Raw genomic sequence first — 18,688 nt, forward strand, 5'->3', positions numbered from 1 at the left:
GGCTGTGTCAGATGCCAAATGAATGTACTATTTTTAGGAGGAGAGGATGAAGAGGAGGTGTTTGTGATGACTCAGGACATTGTTATTTTAGTGGATTTCCAGCTGGAGGCGGAGCAGACAGGTAGCTGTAGGTAGCTGCTCCTGCTCCTCTACATCTACTACGTGAGAGATACTATTTCCACTACTACCAGCCTATTGCAGTTTCCCTTGGCTGGCTAAGCCCGGGTATTTGGATTGTCAGGTCCTACAAGAGGAGTCCCATCTACAGCCTATTAGTGCATGCTGGTTGATGCACGCCATTCCTAATGAACACCGGCTACTCTGGCTGTGTACCATACCCACCTGTTTGTAATCTCTGAAGAGCGGATCCAGAGCAGCTCTATTTGCTCAGAGGATATCAACAACTAATACATTGGAAGATACCAGTGTTCTTACTCCCAGGTGAACGGAGGGGTAAACAAGATTGTATAAGTCGGATACTTACTCACCGGGCTTTTGGTCAAGCGAAGTGCTGTTTTTTTCATTGCTGAATTCCTGTTCGGATCCTGGTGAGCTCTAATAAGTCACATAGACATTTCTGCCACGGAATCCACACCCCAGGTACACATGGAGATATACAAGGCTATCAAGGTACACATACTTGCCGGTCCATGACGTAAGAGGCAGTGTTTGTATGGCACTGAATTTTATGCGTACCTCGCAGATGTCTTCCTTCCAACGCCTTATTTCAACGGGTTCTGCTGTCTGATCTCTACTTAGCCTTTCCTATTTTGGCTAAAGTAATCAGGAAAGTACCGTATAAATATATATTCTGAGGCAATGAAAGCTGAGCGGTGTGAGTGGAAGGGGAGGGGTTAAGGTTGGGTGCCGTCAGTCTAGCACCAGAAGTGCCAGTTAACACGAAGGGCGAGGTAAGACTACGCTCTCTGATGATTACTGGTTTACCATCCACAGGTATTGAGAGCGGAGAGAGAGAGCAGCCCCTGCTTTGAGTACGGACAACGGCTCAGTGGGTGAATGTGCTGACAGAGTAGAGTAGTGGTAGCGGTACACAGACTTCAGGTGGATCATCCCTGAATAGACTTACAAGTCAGTGGATATCGAGCATGTTGTTGAGTATGTTTCATATGTGAGGAGAACATCTTCAGAGTCAGTTTACTCACTTGCACAAATCTGCATAGAATTATACTACTTGTACAAAGTGGCAAGCGGCAATTTATTATAACAGTGTATCTGCTTTCCTCACTAACCCTTCCCCCCACTCTACCACATGTTGCGATAAGTAACTGCTTCTCATTAAATACATTTTTCATTCCACTTTGGGACTTTGTCAGCAATTCAGCTATAAAGCAACAATGAGACATAGTTTATGGATTAGGACTCAATAGGGGTGCTGAAGATAAAATTTAACCCTGTTATCTTGCTGATGTCCAGTTGAAAAATTATAGCCTAATTGTTTGTGGCTTATATAATTTGCCATAGTCTTGTAGATCAAATGTTGAAATGTTTATCTCTGTTTGATGGATGGCCTTTCCCCACATTTGTTATGGGGAATTAGTGTTGGTCATGATAAATTCTGTAAACTAAGTTATTCTTGTTATTGTGACCATATTAACTATATTGAACAATAGCTTGGAATATTAGGATCATTACTGTAGAAGAATAAGTATCCAGGCAGGTATATTTATTACTATAAAGAGTTTACATCATAATTTGATTACTACTTGATATATCTGCTATGCTATTTTTGTTAAAGGGCCATTATACACTAATTTTTTCTTTGCATAAATGTTTTGTAGATGATCTATTTATAAAGCCCATAAAGTTAGTTTTTTTTTAAAAATGTATAATTTTGCTTATTTTTAAATAACATTGCTCTGATTTTCAGACTCCTAACAAAGCCCCAAAGTTTTGTTTGAATACCGTCAGCTACCTTCTCCAGCTTGCTCCTGTTAGTGTAAAGGGTCTTTTCATATGCAAAAGAAGGGGGAGGGGAGTGTCTTATTTCCCACTTGCAGTGGGCTTTCCAGCTGCCTTTTCAACAGAGCTAAACTGAAAACTTCGAAGTACGTTTTTAAACCATTTTATACTGGATTTTTATATCAGTATCTGTGCATCTTATTCTTTATAGTAGTGTCTATTACATGCAGTTATATGACAATGAGTGTATACTGTCCCTTTAATGCTTAAAAACAAACAAACAATACCGATTAATAGCATAGGCTGAATATGTTGCTCTCTCTTTGTTTTTTGTTTTTTTTCTCTTTTTCCTTTTCCAGTTAATGGTCCTTAGACTACAAAGGGTTTTTTTTTTGTTTTTGTTTTTTTTTGTAATTGACACTGAACACTAATATGATTTGGTTAGATAGACATTTTAGTTCTGAATTTGTATTATCATCCGATTTTTTTTTTTTTTCTTGGTTGCAGTATTTAGGATAATTTTCAGGATAAGGTAGTACCTTGCACATATAGTATATAGCACTTTAATCATTTGAATTTGACATTACACTAAAGACTTAGGTTTTAGGTACAGCAATACACTACTAATAATAGTTCACTTGGATAATGATATATTAACGAGCACAAGCTTTGGCTTGTAGCTCTATCACTCACTGTTGAGCAATTCACAATAATTTATATAAGACTTTACACTGATACATAATAGATACATGTAGCCTTTGGCCCATGGACTGATATATGCTCAATAAGAGCGCTTCACCCAATATGCCACCCAAACAAAAGGAAAAAAAAGGGAATAGTAGAAACCTTGATTCTAGTATTGATATATCCCAAGAGAGAGGGATAAATAGTCCCATGAGTAATAATATGGCTGAATTTGCAGCTGAAGTAGCAACATTTTTGACCCCGCAATTTGACTCAATCAAACTAGAGATTAGAAAAGAGATATCTAATCTAACTACAGAAGTCAGACAGTTCTCTATAAGGTTAGATGAGGTGGAGAATAGAGTATATGACTTTTAGAAGACTGTTTTAATTTACAAGAACCTGTTACAGTGTCACAAAGTAAATTAATTGCGACATTACAATAAAAAATTGAGGATCTTGAAGATCGCTCACGACGCAACAAACTGAAAGTTATAGGTTTACCCGAGTCACCTGAATTTCAAGATCTGAAGACTTTTGTCACTATTACTTTGCCCCAGGCTTTACAGGTTCCACCTCCAGCTACTCCCTTTCAAGTAGAGAGGGTACACAGAATTGGATATCGTAAAGAAAACAGTGAGAATATTAAGCCGAGACCTGTTATATTTAAATGTATTAACTTTCAAGATAAATTACTATACCTCAAACATTATAGGAAATTTAATCCGTTTTTAGTTGGCACCCATAGGCCTAGATTTGGAGTTCGGCGGTAAAAGGGCTGTTAACGCTCCGCGGGTTTTTTTCTGGCCGCACCATAAATTTAACTCTGGTATCGAGAGTTCAAACAAATGCTGCGTTAGGCTCCAAAAAAGGAGCGTAGAGCATTTTTACCGCAAATGCAACTCTCGATACCAGAGCTGCTTACGGACGCGGCCGGCATCAAAAACGTGCTCGTGCACGATTCTCCCATAGGAAACAATGGGGCTGTTTGAGCTGAAAAAAAACCTAACACCTGCAAAAAAGCAGCGTTCAGCTCCTAACGCAGCCCCATTGTTTCCTATGGGGAAACACTTCCTACGTCTGCACCTAACACTCTAACATGAACCCCGAGTCTAAACACCCCTAGCCTTACACTTATTAACCCCTAATCTGCCGCCCACGCTATCGCTGACCCCTGCATATTTTTTTAAACCCCTAATCTGCCGCTCCGTAAACCGCCGCAACCTACGTTATCCCTATGTACCCCTAATCTGCTGCCCTAACATCGCCGACCCCTATATTATATTTATTAACCCCTAATCTGCCCCCCTCAACGTCGCCGACACCTGCCTACACTTATTAACCCCTAATCTGCCGAGCGGACCTGAGCGCTACTATAATAAAGTTATTAACCCCTAATCCGCCTCACTAACCCTATCATAAATAGTATTAACCCCTAATCTGCCCTCCCTAACATCGCCGACACCTAACTTCAATTATTAACCCCTAATCTGCCGACCGGAGCTCACCGCTATTCTAATAAATGTATTAACCCCTAAAGCTAAGTCTAACCCTAACACTAACACCCCCCTAAGTTAAATATAATTTTTATCTAACAAAATAAATTAACTCTTATTAAATAAATTATTCCTATTTAAAGCTAAATACTTACCTGTAAAATACATCCTAATATAGCTACAATATAAATTATAATTATATTATAGCTATTTTAGGATTAATATTTATTTTACAGGTAACTTTGTAATTATTTTAACCAGGTACAATAGCTATTAAATAGTTAAGAACTATTTAATAGTTACCTAGTTAAAATAATAACAAATTTACCTGTAAAATAAATCCTAACCTAAGATATAATTAAACCTAACACTACCCTATCAATAAAATAATTAAATAAACTACCTACAATTACCTACAATTAACCTAACACTACACTATCAATAAATTAATTAAACACAATTCCTACAAATAAATACAATTAAATAAACTAGCTAAAGTACAAAAAATAAAAAAGATCTAAGTTACAGAAAATAAAAAAATATTTACAAACATAATAAAAATATTACAACAATTTTAAACTAATTACACCTACTCTAAGCCCCCTAATAAAATAACAAAGCCCCCCAAAATAAAAAATTCCCTACCCTATTCTAAATTAAAAAAGTTACAAGCTCTTTTACCTTACCAGCCCTGAACAGGGCCCTTTGCGGGGCATGCCCCAAGAATTTCAGCTCTTTTGCCTGTAAAAAAAAACATACAATACCCCCCCCCCAACATTACAACCCACCACCCACATACCCCTAATCTAACCCAAACCCCCCTTAAATAAACCTAACACTAAGCCCCTGAAGATCTTCCTACCTTGTCTTCACCATCCAGGTATCACCGATCCGTCCTGGCTCCAAGATCTTCATCCAACCCAAGGGGGGGTTGGCGATCCATAATCCGGTGCTGAAGAGGTCCAGAAGAGGCTCCAAAGTCTTCCTCCTATCCGGCAAGAAGAGGACATCCGGACCGGCAAACATCTTCTCCAAGCGGCATCTTCGATCTTCTTCCATCCGGTGCGGAGCGGGTCCATCTTGAAGCAGGCGACGCGGATCCATCCTCTTCTTCCGATGTCTCCCGACTAATGACGGTTCCTTTAAGGGACGTCATCCAAGATGGCGTCCCTCGAATTCCGATTGGCTGATAGGATTCTATCAGCCAATCGGAATTAAGGTAGGAATTTTCTGATTGGCTGATGGAATCAGCCAATCAGAATCTAGTTCAATCCGATTGGCCGATCCAATCAGCCAATCAGATTGAGCTTGCATTCTATTGGCTGATCGGAACAGCCAATAGAATGCGAGCTCAATCTGATTGGCTGATTGGATCAGCCAATCGGATTGAACTTGATTCTGATTGGCTGATTCCATCAGCCAATCAGAAAATTCCTACCTTAATTCCGATTGGCTGATAGAATCCTATCAGCCAATCGGAATTCGAGGGACGCCATCTTGGATGACATCCCTTAAAGGAACCGTCATTAGTCGGGAGACATCGGAAGAAGAGGATGGATCCGCGTCGCCTGCTTCAAGATGGACCCGCTCCGCACCGGATGGAAGAAGATCGAAGATGCCGCTTGGAGAAGATGTTTGCCGGTCCGGATGTCCTCTTCTTGCCGGATAGGAGGAAGACTTTGGAGCCTCTTCTGGACCTCTTCAGCACCGGATTATGGATCGCCAACCCCCCCTTGGGTTGGATGAAGATCTTGGAGCCAGGACGGATCGGTGATACCTGGATGGTGAAGACAAGGTAGGAAGATCTTCAGGGGCTTAGTGTTAGGTTTATTTAAGGGGGGTTTGGGTTAGATTAGGGGTATGTGGGTGGTGGGTTGTAATGTTGGGGGGGGGGTATTGTATGTTTTTTTTTACAGGCAAAAGAGCTGAAATTCTTGGGGCATGCCCCGCAAAGGGCCCTGTTCAGGGCTGGTAAGGTAAAAGAGCTTGTAACTTTTTTAATTTAGAATAGGGTAGGGAATTTTTTATTTTGGGGGCTTTGTTATTTTATTAGGGGGCTTAGAGTAGGTGTAATTAGTTTAAAATTGTTGTAATATTTTTATTATGTTTGTAAATATTTTTTTATTTTCTGTAACTTAGATCTTTTTTATTTTTTGTACTTTAGCTAGTTTATTTAATTGTATTTATTTGTAGGAATTGTGTTTAATTAATTTATTGATAGTGTAGTGTTAGGTTAATTGTAGGTAATTGTAGGTAGTTTATTTAATTATTTTATTCATAGGGTAGTGTTAGGTTTAATTATATCTTAGGTTAGGATTTATTTTACAGGTAAATTTGTTATTATTTTAACTAGGTAACTATTAATGACGGTTCCTTTAAGGGACGTCATCCAAGATGGCGTCCCTCGAATTCCGATTGGCTGATAGGATTCTATCAGCCAATCGGAATTAAGGTAGGAATTTTCTGATTGGCTGATGGAATCAGCCAATCAGAATCTAGTTCAATCCGATTGGCCGATCCAATCAGCCAATCAGATTGAGCTCGCATTCTATTGGCTGATCGGAACAGCCAATAGAATGCGAGCTCAATCTGATTGGCTGATTGGATCAGCCAATCGGATTGAACTTGATTCTGATTGGCTGATTCCATCAGCCAATCAGAAAATTCCTACCTTAATTCCGATTGGCTGATAGAATCCTATCAGCCAATCGGAATTCGAGGGACGCCATCTTGGATGACATCCCTTAAAGGAACCGTCATTAGTCGGGAGACATCGGAAGAAGAGGATGGATCCGCGTCGCCTGCTTCAAGATGGACCCGCTCCGCACCGGATGGAAGAAGATCGAAGATGCCGCTTGGAGAAGATGTTTGCCGGTCCGGATGTCCTCTTCTTGCCGGATAGGAGGAAGACTTTGGAGCCTCTTCTGGACCTCTTCAGCACCGGATTATGGATCGCCAACCCCCCCTTGGGTTGGATGAAGATCTTGGAGCCAGGACGGATCGGTGATACCTGGGTGGTGAAGACAAGGTAGGAAGATCTTCAGGGGCTTAGTGTTAGGTTTATTTAAGGGGGGTTTGGGTTAGATTAGGGGTATGTGGGTGGTGGGTTGTAATGTTGGGGGGGGGGTATTGTATGTTTTTTTTTACAGGCAAAAGAGCTGAAATTCTTGGGGCATGCCCCGCAAAGGGCCCTGTTCAGGGCTGGTAAGGTAAAAGAGCTTGTAACTTTTTTAATTTAGAATAGGGTAGGGAATTTTTTATTTTGGGGGGCTTTGTTATTTTATTAGGGGGCTTAGAGTAGGTGTAATTAGTTTAAAATTGTTGTAATATTTTTATTATGTTTGTAAATATTTTTTTATTTTCTGTAACTTAGATCTTTTTTATTTTTTGTACTTTAGCTAGTTTATTTAATTGTATTTATTTGTAGGAATTGTGTTTAATTAATTTATTGATAGTGTAGTGTTAGGTTAATTGTAGGTAATTGTAGGTAGTTTATTTAATTATTTTATTGATAGGGTAGTGTTAGGTTTAATTATATCTTAGGTTAGGATTTATTTTACAGGTAAATTTGTTATTATTTTAACTAGGTAACTATTAAATAGTTCTTAACTATTTAATAGCTATTGTACCTGGTTAAAATAATTACAAAGTTACCTGTAAAATAAATATTAATCCTAAAATAGCTATAATATAATTATAATTTATATTGTAGCTATATTAGGATTTATTTTACAGGTAAGTATTTAGCTTTAAATAGGAATAATTTATTTAATAAGAGTTAATTTATTTCGTTAGATAAAAATTATATTTAACTTAGGGGGGTGTTAGTGTTAGGGTTAGACTTAGCTTTAGGGGTTAATACATTTATTAGAATAGCGGTGAGCTCCGGTCGGCAGATTAGGGGTTAATAAGTGTAGGCAGGTGTCGGCGACGTTGAGGGGGGCAGATTAGGGGTTAATAAATATAATATAGGGGTCGGCGGTGTTAGGGGTAGCAGATTAGGGGTACATAGGGATAACGTAGGTGGCGGCGATTTGCGGTCGGAAGATTAGGGGTTAATTATTTTAAGTAGCTTGCGGCGACGTTGTGGGGGGCAAGTTAGGGGTTAAGAAATATAATATAGGGGTCGGCGGGGTTAGGGGCAGCAGATTAGGGGTACATAAGTATAACGTAGGTGGCGGTCGGCAGATTAGGGGTTAAAAATTTTAATCGAGTGGCGACGATGTGGGGGGAGCTCGGTTTAGGGGTACATAGGTAGTTTATGGGTGTTAGTGTACTTTAGGGTACAGTAGTTAAGAGCTTTATAAACCGGCGTTAGCCAGAAAGCTCTTAACTCCTGCTATTTTCAGGCGGCTGGAATCTTGTCGTTAGAGCTCTAACGCTCACTGCAGAAACGACTCTAAATACCAGCGTTAGAAAGATCCCATTGAAAAGATAGGCTACGCAAATGGCGTAGGGGGATCTGCGGTATGGAAAAGTCGCGGCTGAAAAGTGAGCGTTAGACCCTTTAATCACTGACTCCAAATACCAGCGGGCGCCCAAAACCAGCGTTAGGAGCCTCTAACGCTGGTTTTGACGGCTACCGCCGAACTCTAAATCTAGGCCATAGAGTGTTAATCTTTCAAGATTTTTCAACAGAAACCATAACTAAGAGAAGGGAGATGTCCTCCTTTTATTGAAGGTTAGTGAGCGCCAACTACAACATTAAATTGGTATATCCAGCTAAGTTAATAGTTTTGAGAGAGGGAATTTCACACACTCTAAATAACACTGTGGAAGCAGAAACATTTTGCAGAGAAGCTGGAGTATCCTAAAGGATAGCATTTGATGTCAAAAGGCAATAATACCTTTTATAGTAATAGTTGAAATTATGGAATGGAATTATATTGTAGTTTATTATGTTTTTAATGTTCATATGTTTTCATTTATATTATTTATTTATTTTCTTCTCTCTCTCCCCCCCTTCTCTCTCTATTTCCCTCGCCCTGGTGTCCCCACCATTGGATTTTTGCTGTTGCTTTGTTCTCTGCCCATTTCACATGCATTTAATTAAGTTTGATGGAATCTAAGTTTAATTTAATTTCCTGGAATGTCGGCGGGATAACCTCCCCAATCAAACGGAAATCTATAATAAAATATCTGGGGAAATTTAAACCTGATATCGTTTTACTTCAGGAATTACATCTTAAACCCCCAGAAATCCCTAAGCTTCAAACCAAGTGGGTGGGGGAGGTTATCGCCGCCCCATATGATTCTAGGAAAAGGGGGTAGCTATACTTTTGAATAAAAATCTAGATTACCATATTGTAGACACAGAAGTCGACCCTGATGGTTGGTTTTTAATCATGGAAATAAACATTAATAAGATCAAATATATATTGTGCAATATTTATGGTCCTAATCAAGTTGATCGTGATTTTTGGACTATTCTAACAGTGAAACTACATAGATATATAGGACAAAATTTAATAATTGCCAGAGACTTTAACTTATTAGCTGACTCAACTCTGGATAGCTTTAAGAATAAATCCATAAACTCTAGGGACAGGAAAGTACGGATCCTTCAAAAATTTTGTTTGCAGTTAGGTCTTATCGATGTATGGCGGGTTCAGAACCCAGATGTACGCACATATACATGTATGTCCCAAGCACATCAATCGTTATCCAGAATTGATTATTTTTTTATTTCAGATTCTTTACTCAAGTGGAGATGGGTGGCCATAATTGAGGACATCATAATTTCAGATCATGCGGCCATATCGTTAAATTGTAATTCTGATATGAGAAGTGCAGGTAATAATCACATTTACTTCCCTAAATATTTAAGTAATAATATTAGCTTTCAATGTCGGTTACGTCAAAAGTGGACAGAATTCTATAATGATAGCGCAAACTATCTTGGGAAAATAGAAGTGTTTTGGGAGGCGGATTTTGGGAGGCGGCCAAAGCAGTTTTACGTGGTGAGATCAAATCCTATATGTCACATGAAAAGAAAAAATGTAATCAATTTGGAAGGCAGTTAGCTAACCAAGTCAAGAACGCTTATATAGCTTATATAAATAATCCCATAAAACACTGCTGGGACACATATGTGAGAGCAAAAACAGCTTGAGACATTTATCTTAAACAGAATAGTGCCCAAGAAGAACTGAGATTAAAAACTTTATATGGTTCCTAGCTAGAATCTCTAAATCGAGCTCCAGGAATGCTATTTCTGCCATTAAAAAAGACCTGAAGAGATTTACTAACTATCCAGATATTGAAAGAGTATTTCTTGACTTTTTTAATGATCTGTATAAAACAGAACCCCATAGTATGTAAAAAAAAAAAAAGAATTTTGGGATGAGATTAATGTACCTAAATTATCGCTAGAAGCTATGAGGTCCATTAATGCTCCTATTCTAGAAGAGGATATCCTACTGGCTATTAAGAAGGCCAAGTTAAATAAAGCTCCTGGGCTGGATGCCCTTCCCATAGAATTTTATAGAATCCTACAAACCCAAATCACTCCCATTTTGGATAAGCTATTTAATTCTTTTTTTTTCTCTGAATATATTGTATGCTCACCATACTTTGCTGCAGCTAATATTTCCCTAATTTTAAAAAAAGGGCAAAGACCCTGAGTTACCGAGTTCATACAGGCCTATTTCAGTTCTTAATACCGATTATATGCTTCTAGCCGCCATTCTAGCCCATATTGGGGATTTAATACAGGAAAATAAATCAGGGTTTATGCTAGGGGCGGAATCCAGTAAGAAATATGAGGAACGTTTTAGTACTTGTAGAATCTCTTTGGAATAAGCACAGGGCCTCTAGATCTCATGAGACTATGGATAAGGTCATCTTAATGGTTGATGCAGAGAAGGAATTTACCGGATTAGCTGGGATCATCTGTTCTTTTCTCTAGATCAATTCGGACTGTCAGGACATTTTAACAATTACATACGATTAATTTATAGCTCACCTACATCAGCGATCATTATTAACAATATGATCAACCAACGGTTCATTTTACACAGAGGGACTAGGCAGGGTTGCCCGCTCTCTCCCCTGCTATTTAATATTTGTTTAGAACCTTTAGCCATACTCCTTCATCAAGAATTGGAAGGTATCCCTTTGGCAGGCGACAGTTTGGTCCTACTATTATATGCAGATGATCTGCTACAATTTCTGTCTAATTTTAGGAATACACTGCCAATACTACAGAATATTATTCAACAGTTTGGAGCAATTTCAGATTATAAGGTCAATATATTTAAATCAGAACTTTTATGGTTGTATAAAAATCCTTCACTTAGAATCAATCATCCTTTTTCTGAAGTATCCCAAATTACATATTTAGGACTTAGATTATCTAAAAATCCAGACGAATGGTATAAATTAAATTATGTGTATTGTCTGGAGCACTGCATAAAAAAGTGGACCCCTCTGCCTATTTCACTATCAGCTTGTGTCGTTATGATTAAAACAATTCTCTTTCCCAAACTACTATACATTTTCCAAAATATTCCGATCCCTATACACAAGAAGGATATCCTTAAGTATAATAAAGCTTGTTCCAGATTCTTGTGGAAAGGAGTCAAACCACGGAAGTTGGCAGCTGGTCTAGCACTCCCTAATATTCAAGCTTATAATTTAGTTGCTTCCGCAAGATTTGCATTAGATTGAATAACTGAGAAAGAACAAATTACCACATTTATATGGGAATCCCAAATGGTGGCACCCTTTCAATTGAAGGCACTACTTCATTGCCCATTGACTTCTTTCCCCTCGAATATATTCTATTTAACCATGTTTAAAAATGTTATAGTAGCATGGCAGAAACTGTATATCTCTCACTATCTACCCATTTGTGGTAATCCTTATTTTAGTCCGGGATTTCAAATAGGATCTTTAAAGATTGGGATTTAAAAGGGCTAAAATGGATGAGTCAAATTTTGGGATTAGATGGTCATCCAATAACCTATGCAGAATTAGCTAGTAAATTTGATCTCACATCACGCAAATTTTACGCCTACCTTTAAGTAAGACACTTCCTTCATGAGCTGCTTCAAACATATGGTACAAATTGGTCACTGGGTGAATTACAGAATAGAATATCTAGTTATTCAATGGAAATGTATGCAATTTCTCCAGTGTATCTGCTATTAATTAAAAAAACATCAGGTTTATAAGTTGATGATATGGTAGTAAAATGGTCTAAAAGGTTCCCGGATAACATTGAACGGCTTATAATTGAGAGCTTCAAAATAAACCAACAACCATGGGTACCAACATCATGGAGGGAATCTCAGATTAAAATCAGTCTTCTGAGTTATCTTACTCCGGAAACTTTATTCAAATGGTATAAATCTTGGGTTCCTTGCTCCAGATGTAAGGCAATAGAAGCAGATTTATTTCATTGTTTCTGGGAATGCCCCAAAATTTTTCAGTTTTGGCAAAAAATTATATATTGGATGGTCTTACATTTGGACCATCAATTTAAACCTATGGAGATTTTCTTTCTGGTCAAATTTCAAGGAGTACCCAAAAATTATAAACTCATAAATACAATTATATTAATCGGTCGTAATCTTATTATCAAATTGTGGAAATCATGTTCAGCACCCAAAATTTCTCACTTCAAAAATGCTTTGATTTCGCAATATACGGCAGAGCAATTTAATTTACCATATCCCTATGAAGAACATTTAGCCCCCTTCTTTAGGAAATGGGAAACTTTTATTTTGTCGTTACCAATATTATGCCAAAAGAAATTGATTAAACCATTTCTTAAATCTGTATTTGTTCAAACAAATATATATGTTGGCCACTTTCCTAAATACTGGACAGAGGAGAGCGAGTGAGGGGTGGGGGGGAGGGGGGGGGTGGAGAGAGCGGAAGAAGTTGTTTTTTTTTTGTGCGTAGATATGTTGTCTTGTATGTTTGTTTCATGTTGGTTTAATGTGGTTTTACCACAAAAACTTAACAAGATATATATAGGATATATAAAATGCTATATCTATCATACGGCATTACCCCAATAAGGGGCCTAGAATGTTTATAATATGTTAATTGTACATATTTAGGTTTAATTCAGAGATTTATATTTTACTGTAAACTCGTGTTGTTACAGAATACTCTTATCTTGGCCCTGCGTGGCAATTTGTGTATAATATTTACTATTCATTTCTTGTTATAAATAAAGATTTAAAAAAAAAAAAAAAGGGAGGAGAGGATGGTCAACTGTGTCAAAAGCAGCAAACAGGTCAAGAAGAATTAGTAAGGAGTAGTGGCTTTTGCTTTAGCTGATAACAGGTCATTTGTTACTTTAGGAAGAGCGGTTTATGTTGAATTTTAAGGGCAGAAACCAGATTTTAGTGGATCAAGTAAGGAGTTAGTTGTGAGAAATTGAGGTAGCTGATTATAGACCAGTCGTTCCAATAATTTTGAAGCAAAGGGAAGTAAGGAGACCGGTCGATAGTTAAAAGGGGTTGAGGGGTTAAGCTAGGGCTTTTTTAGGATTGGTATGATTGACGCATGCTTGAAGGTATCAGAAAATGTGCCAGCGTGAGAGATTGGTTAAAGAGATGAGTTAGGCTAGGGGTTAGTGAAGCAGAGAGAGAGGGAAGAAATTGTGAAGGAATAGGGTCAAGTGGGCAGGTTGTGAGATGAGCCAAAGATAGGAGTACAGAGACTTCTTCCTCTGTTACAGGAGGGAAATAGCATAGAGTTTTGCTAATAGAAGGGGTGGGTAGGATTGCTGCGTTTGGTGTGAGGTGCAGATATCTTTTCTAATGGTGTCAATTTTATTTTTAAAGTGATAAGCAATAATCTGAGCAGTGAGGTTGATAGTGGGCGTGGGTGCAGGCGGATGTAGAAGGGAGTTAAAGGTTGAGAACAGCTTTCTGGGGTTGGATGTGTGAGATGACACAAGGGAGGAGAAATAGACTTGTTGGGCCAGAGTTGTAGAACATAAAGGGACAGTCTAGTATAAATTAAACTTTCATTATTCAGATAGGACTTTTAATTTTAATCAACTTTCCAATTTACTTTTATCATCAAATTTGCTTTTTTCTCTTGGTATTCTTAGTTTAAACTAAGCATAGGTAGGCTCATATGCTAATCTCTAAGCCTTTGAGGGCTGCCTCTTATCACATGCTTTTTAAATCTCCTTTCAACACAAAGAGACAGAAAGTACACGTGGGCCATATAGATAACACTGTGTTCAGGCACAGGGGGTTATTTAAGATTTAGCACAAAACAATGCTAAATTAAAGACAATAGATAATAAACAGTCACAGTCATGTGATCAGGGGGCTGGAAGAAGGTTCCTAGATACAAGATAATCACAGAGGTAAAAAGTATTTTAATATAACGGTGTTGTTTATGCAAAACTGGGGAATGGGTAATAAAGGGATTATCTATCTTTTAAAACAATAACAATTCTATGGTAGACTGTCCCTTTAAGGATGAATTTATAATGCCGGAAATCAGCACAGGTGCGTGATTTCCTCCACTGCCGTGAACATCACTGAAGATATCTGGTCTGTTTGGTGTGCCACAGTTGCCATTGAGTGATTGATGTACGGTGAACAGTGAAGGGTGCAGCTTTATCAAGTGTTGATTTTAGTACCAAATTATACTGTAAAGCCACAAGGTTTGGGCAAGAGAGGGATGAAATGTTGGAGAGCAGAGGATTCAGTTGAGTGAAAAAGTCTGTGAAATCCAAGTCATTTAAATTCCTGATAGGTAGCAGTTTTTTGGGGGCTTGCAAAGATGTAGTAGGTAGAGTAAGAGATGCAGTTAGTAGATGGTGGTCAGAGAGAGGAAAGGGGAAGTAAAAGAAGTTAAAATGAGACATGGACATAAAAGTAAAGTCTTGTAATAGATATTATCAGAGAATGCTTCCTTTAACATATCCTCCATAGATAGATGTATATGTGTATATATATTTCTATATAATGTTTCTTTTTTCTGAAAATCAGAAATTATCCAACTTCGTACACCCATGAGCCGCAGCTATGTTAGCAGTGAGTAATATAAATGAAGTTTGGGACATTATTAATTTATACTGAGGCGTATATATATATATGTGTGTAAAATTCATTAAAATTATGGGGGGAGATAAAAAACTGAAATTAAAATCCTCCATGTCTCAAAATTAAATCAATGTAAATATTTGCATAGGAAATTAGCACATCTAGGCAAGAATCCCCGCTTGCTTTTCCCCCAGAAATAACTCATATACAATGTTACCAATGCACAAGAGAATTCTGGGTAAGCTATGCAAATTAGATATGCAAATTCTCAGTTTTTTTGCTTCAAAAATACTGTTTTAACACAGCTATCCCTTTAACAGGATTATAGCAGCAAATCAGAAGAATCGTATCTCACTCTAATTGTATCACATACACCTACAGTATTGGACAATAAGTGATAGATTTTGTACCTTAACTAACTGGGGCGAATGGGTGTATGTGATACAATTAGAGTGAGATACGATTCTTGCATTAGCTGGATAAGCTACAGAGGGCCGTGCCAGAGTGTGCAAGTTGCCAGTGTCATGCTGGGCTGTCACAAATACTACCCCATAGCAAGTTATGTTCTGCACGATGCAGGAATTACATATTAAGGTACCAAACGGAGATGTTCCTCAGGCAGAATATGGCTTTGCTGGACATCTGAATGTTTAGCTTAATGATTGTGTATATGGTCCCCAAGTAATATAAAAAAATAAATAAAAGCAGCACCCTGAAATTAAGACCCTGGTTTGTAAGATTATTAGTGATTATCTCAGGAAGCCCAGTGTAACAGGAAATTGTGTGCATTGCGTCGCCCGCTGGAGCAATTTTACTGTGTTACACCTCAGTTCACGTCCAGATAAATGAGTGTTGCCCTTTTCTAACAGGACAGAGAGCCCATCTAATCTAAAACTCCTCTACGGAGCTGTCAAAGTTCCAATCAGGGCAGTGTCTGGATGTCACAAATTCCCACTGGGACACAGTTTTGTGGTTCTGCCACAATCCAGGCTGGATCCTGCACCAGAATACCCTGTAGTGTATTTGTTAGCGCTTGATCACCACCTGCTCTTATGCTCCAGCTCCAACCCTGCAATAAGCAAGAGACGGCACTAAACACAGCTGCTCACTGATAAACGTGCACACCTGTTAGCGGCGCAATGCGCATGCGCAAAAAAACAGGAGCGTGGAATGACGAGAAGTAGCCAACTTAGAGCTGGAGACTGAACAACCTGAGGATCATTATGATGAAATATGGGAGGGGGCAGGCGGGCATTTTAAACTGCAAAGAAGAAACAAGTAAGTAGTAATGCTTATAAATGATTATGGTAATAAATTAGGCTACAGTGCAAACTAAAAATCGTTAGCAACTTTATAGGAATTACATATTTGAAAATGTGACTGTCCCTTTAATGGCAAAATCACCTCACCTTACTAATTGATTTTGTTAAAATGCCGATTTACTGAGCATTAGCCCATAGATTTAAGATTACAATAGTACATAGTAAGTTCAAAATAAGTTCAAAACAGTCACTTTAAACATTTTACAAGCTCATACCTTGATTGTTTGGCATGTTCAAATCACCATTTCCCAAGTGCTTTATGTCTTTACCAGCTGACTGCTGGTTTAAAATACCAGTGGTTAGGCTATCTGTTGTGATGCAAATCGCATCACTCTTGGGAGACGTGTATCCACTATCAATGGATGACACTCAACATGACAGCTTATTTATAATGAACCACTAAAGTACAATAGTAGTATTTGTTTAGCACCATCATCAATGGCTTAATCCCTAAATAACATTTGGTCTCTTTTGTTGTTACAGATTCTTATAACAAGAAAATGCACTAAGGTGATTAATAAATTGTTCCCTATAAATGCACCATTAAAGGGTATTAGCGGTGTTTATTTAGCACCCTTATAAACAACTTTAATCCCTAAGTCCATATAAGTTACAATTCATTGTGAACATTGATAACTATATCATTAAAAAAGTGCCATGTAGATGGGGGCCTTAATAAGAATTCATAACACATATACTAGGTTCTGATAAATCAGCTATCCAAAAAGAATGATAATGCAGAAGAGTAATCAGCTTAGAATGGACTTTATTGGCTTCATTAAAAACAGGTACAATAGTGTATCAGAACAGCCCTATCAGCTGTGATCAAGGCTTACGCATTTCAGCATTGGTGCCGTACTCATAAATCAGCTGTCATGTTGAGCGTCATCCATTGATAGTGCATACACGCCTCCCAAGAATGATGCGATTTGCGTCACAACAGATAGCCTAACCGCAGGTATTTTAAACCAGCGGTCAGCTGGTAGAGACATACAGCATTTGGGAAATGGCAATTTGAACATGCCATTGCCAAACAAACAAACAAGGTATGAGCTTGTTAAATGTTTAAAGTGACTGTTTTGAACTTATTTTTAACTTACTATGTACATTTGTAAGCTTTAATCTATAGGCTAAGGCTCAGTAAATCGGCATTTTAACAAAATCAATTAGTAAGATGAGGTGATTTGGCCATTAAGACGGGCAGTCAAAAAAGAAACAGTGCCTGCCATTGCATATGAAATGTTAGGAAAGCTATGTATGTTTGTCAAGAAGCAACAATGTTGCTCATTGTAACAACTAACAGCAGTTATGTGTCAAAGTAACAATAAAATTATAAACATTATAAAGATTTTGCAAAAATGTGAAATTGCTTAGTAACGGCAACATTATAGTACTTGCTTTGATCATCCATACACCTGATTCCAGTATATAATATATAATATACACTATTAAGCTAATATAGATGGGTTAAGGGTTAAGGTAAAGTGAAAGGGAATAAAAGCAGTGCTTCATTTTTTCAGTATATATATATTAAGACTATGTATTGTTATATGTTTACTAATGTGTAAATATTATTATCATAGATTGTCTTGAAAAAGGCTCATGTGTGGAGCCAAAACGTTGACTTGAATTATGTGATTGTTGCATGAATAAAATCATAAAAATGATCAAGACCTGTGAGTGCCCTCTATATCGTATGGATGTGTATGAAAATTATCTGAGGAGACACCCGGGTGAAATAGAATAACCAGTAAGGTTGGAGTGCAGAACACACACACATATATATATATATATATATAAACTCCTTTCTTATTTGACAAAGCTAGTTTTCAGATATTTTCTCCACAGGGGAGTGTCCCATTAAATAAGTTGCTCTCCACAAGTACACTCTTATTAGCATTTGTTTGTATAATGTTCTGAACTTAAACACTGTTTTATTATCCTAGAGCCGCCCTCGCTACTTATAACAAGAAATTTGTACATGATTCCATATGTTGTCATTAGAGAGCAGATGTTTGGGAAATCCTGAGCGGATCAGTTGAAATGAGAAACCTGGTTGTGTAGCACTTATTCTATTTTTACATGTCCTGTTAGTTTTAAGTGTCAGTTATAAACTTGTTATACTGTTTTCATAGAGTTATCAACATTACTTTGCCTTGGATAACACTAGAATAATTTGCTAAATATATACTATATAATTTGCTACATATATTTATTTTTTTTAAATAATTTTTTTATTGAAGTT

At 37.7% G+C, this 18,688-nt stretch overlaps 1 protein-coding gene across 1 annotated transcript in view; it reads left to right on the forward strand.

Annotated features, from left to right (window-relative positions):
• The window catches only part of MAP3K13 (mitogen-activated protein kinase kinase kinase 13), a 252,423-nt gene that overhangs the window by 60,266 nt on the left and 173,469 nt on the right, over window positions 1–18,688 (forward strand). The window contains exon 2 of the mRNA XM_053698740.1: window positions 9,792–9,893. The gene's annotated coding sequence lies outside the window, so the exon portion shown is untranslated. The remainder of the gene's footprint in view (window positions 1–9,791; window positions 9,894–18,688) is intronic.

Source organism: Bombina bombina, chromosome 1 (genome assembly GCF_027579735.1).
Source record: "Bombina bombina isolate aBomBom1 chromosome 1, aBomBom1.pri, whole genome shotgun sequence".
In the NCBI taxonomy this organism is placed as follows: domain Eukaryota; kingdom Metazoa; phylum Chordata; class Amphibia; order Anura; family Bombinatoridae; genus Bombina; species Bombina bombina.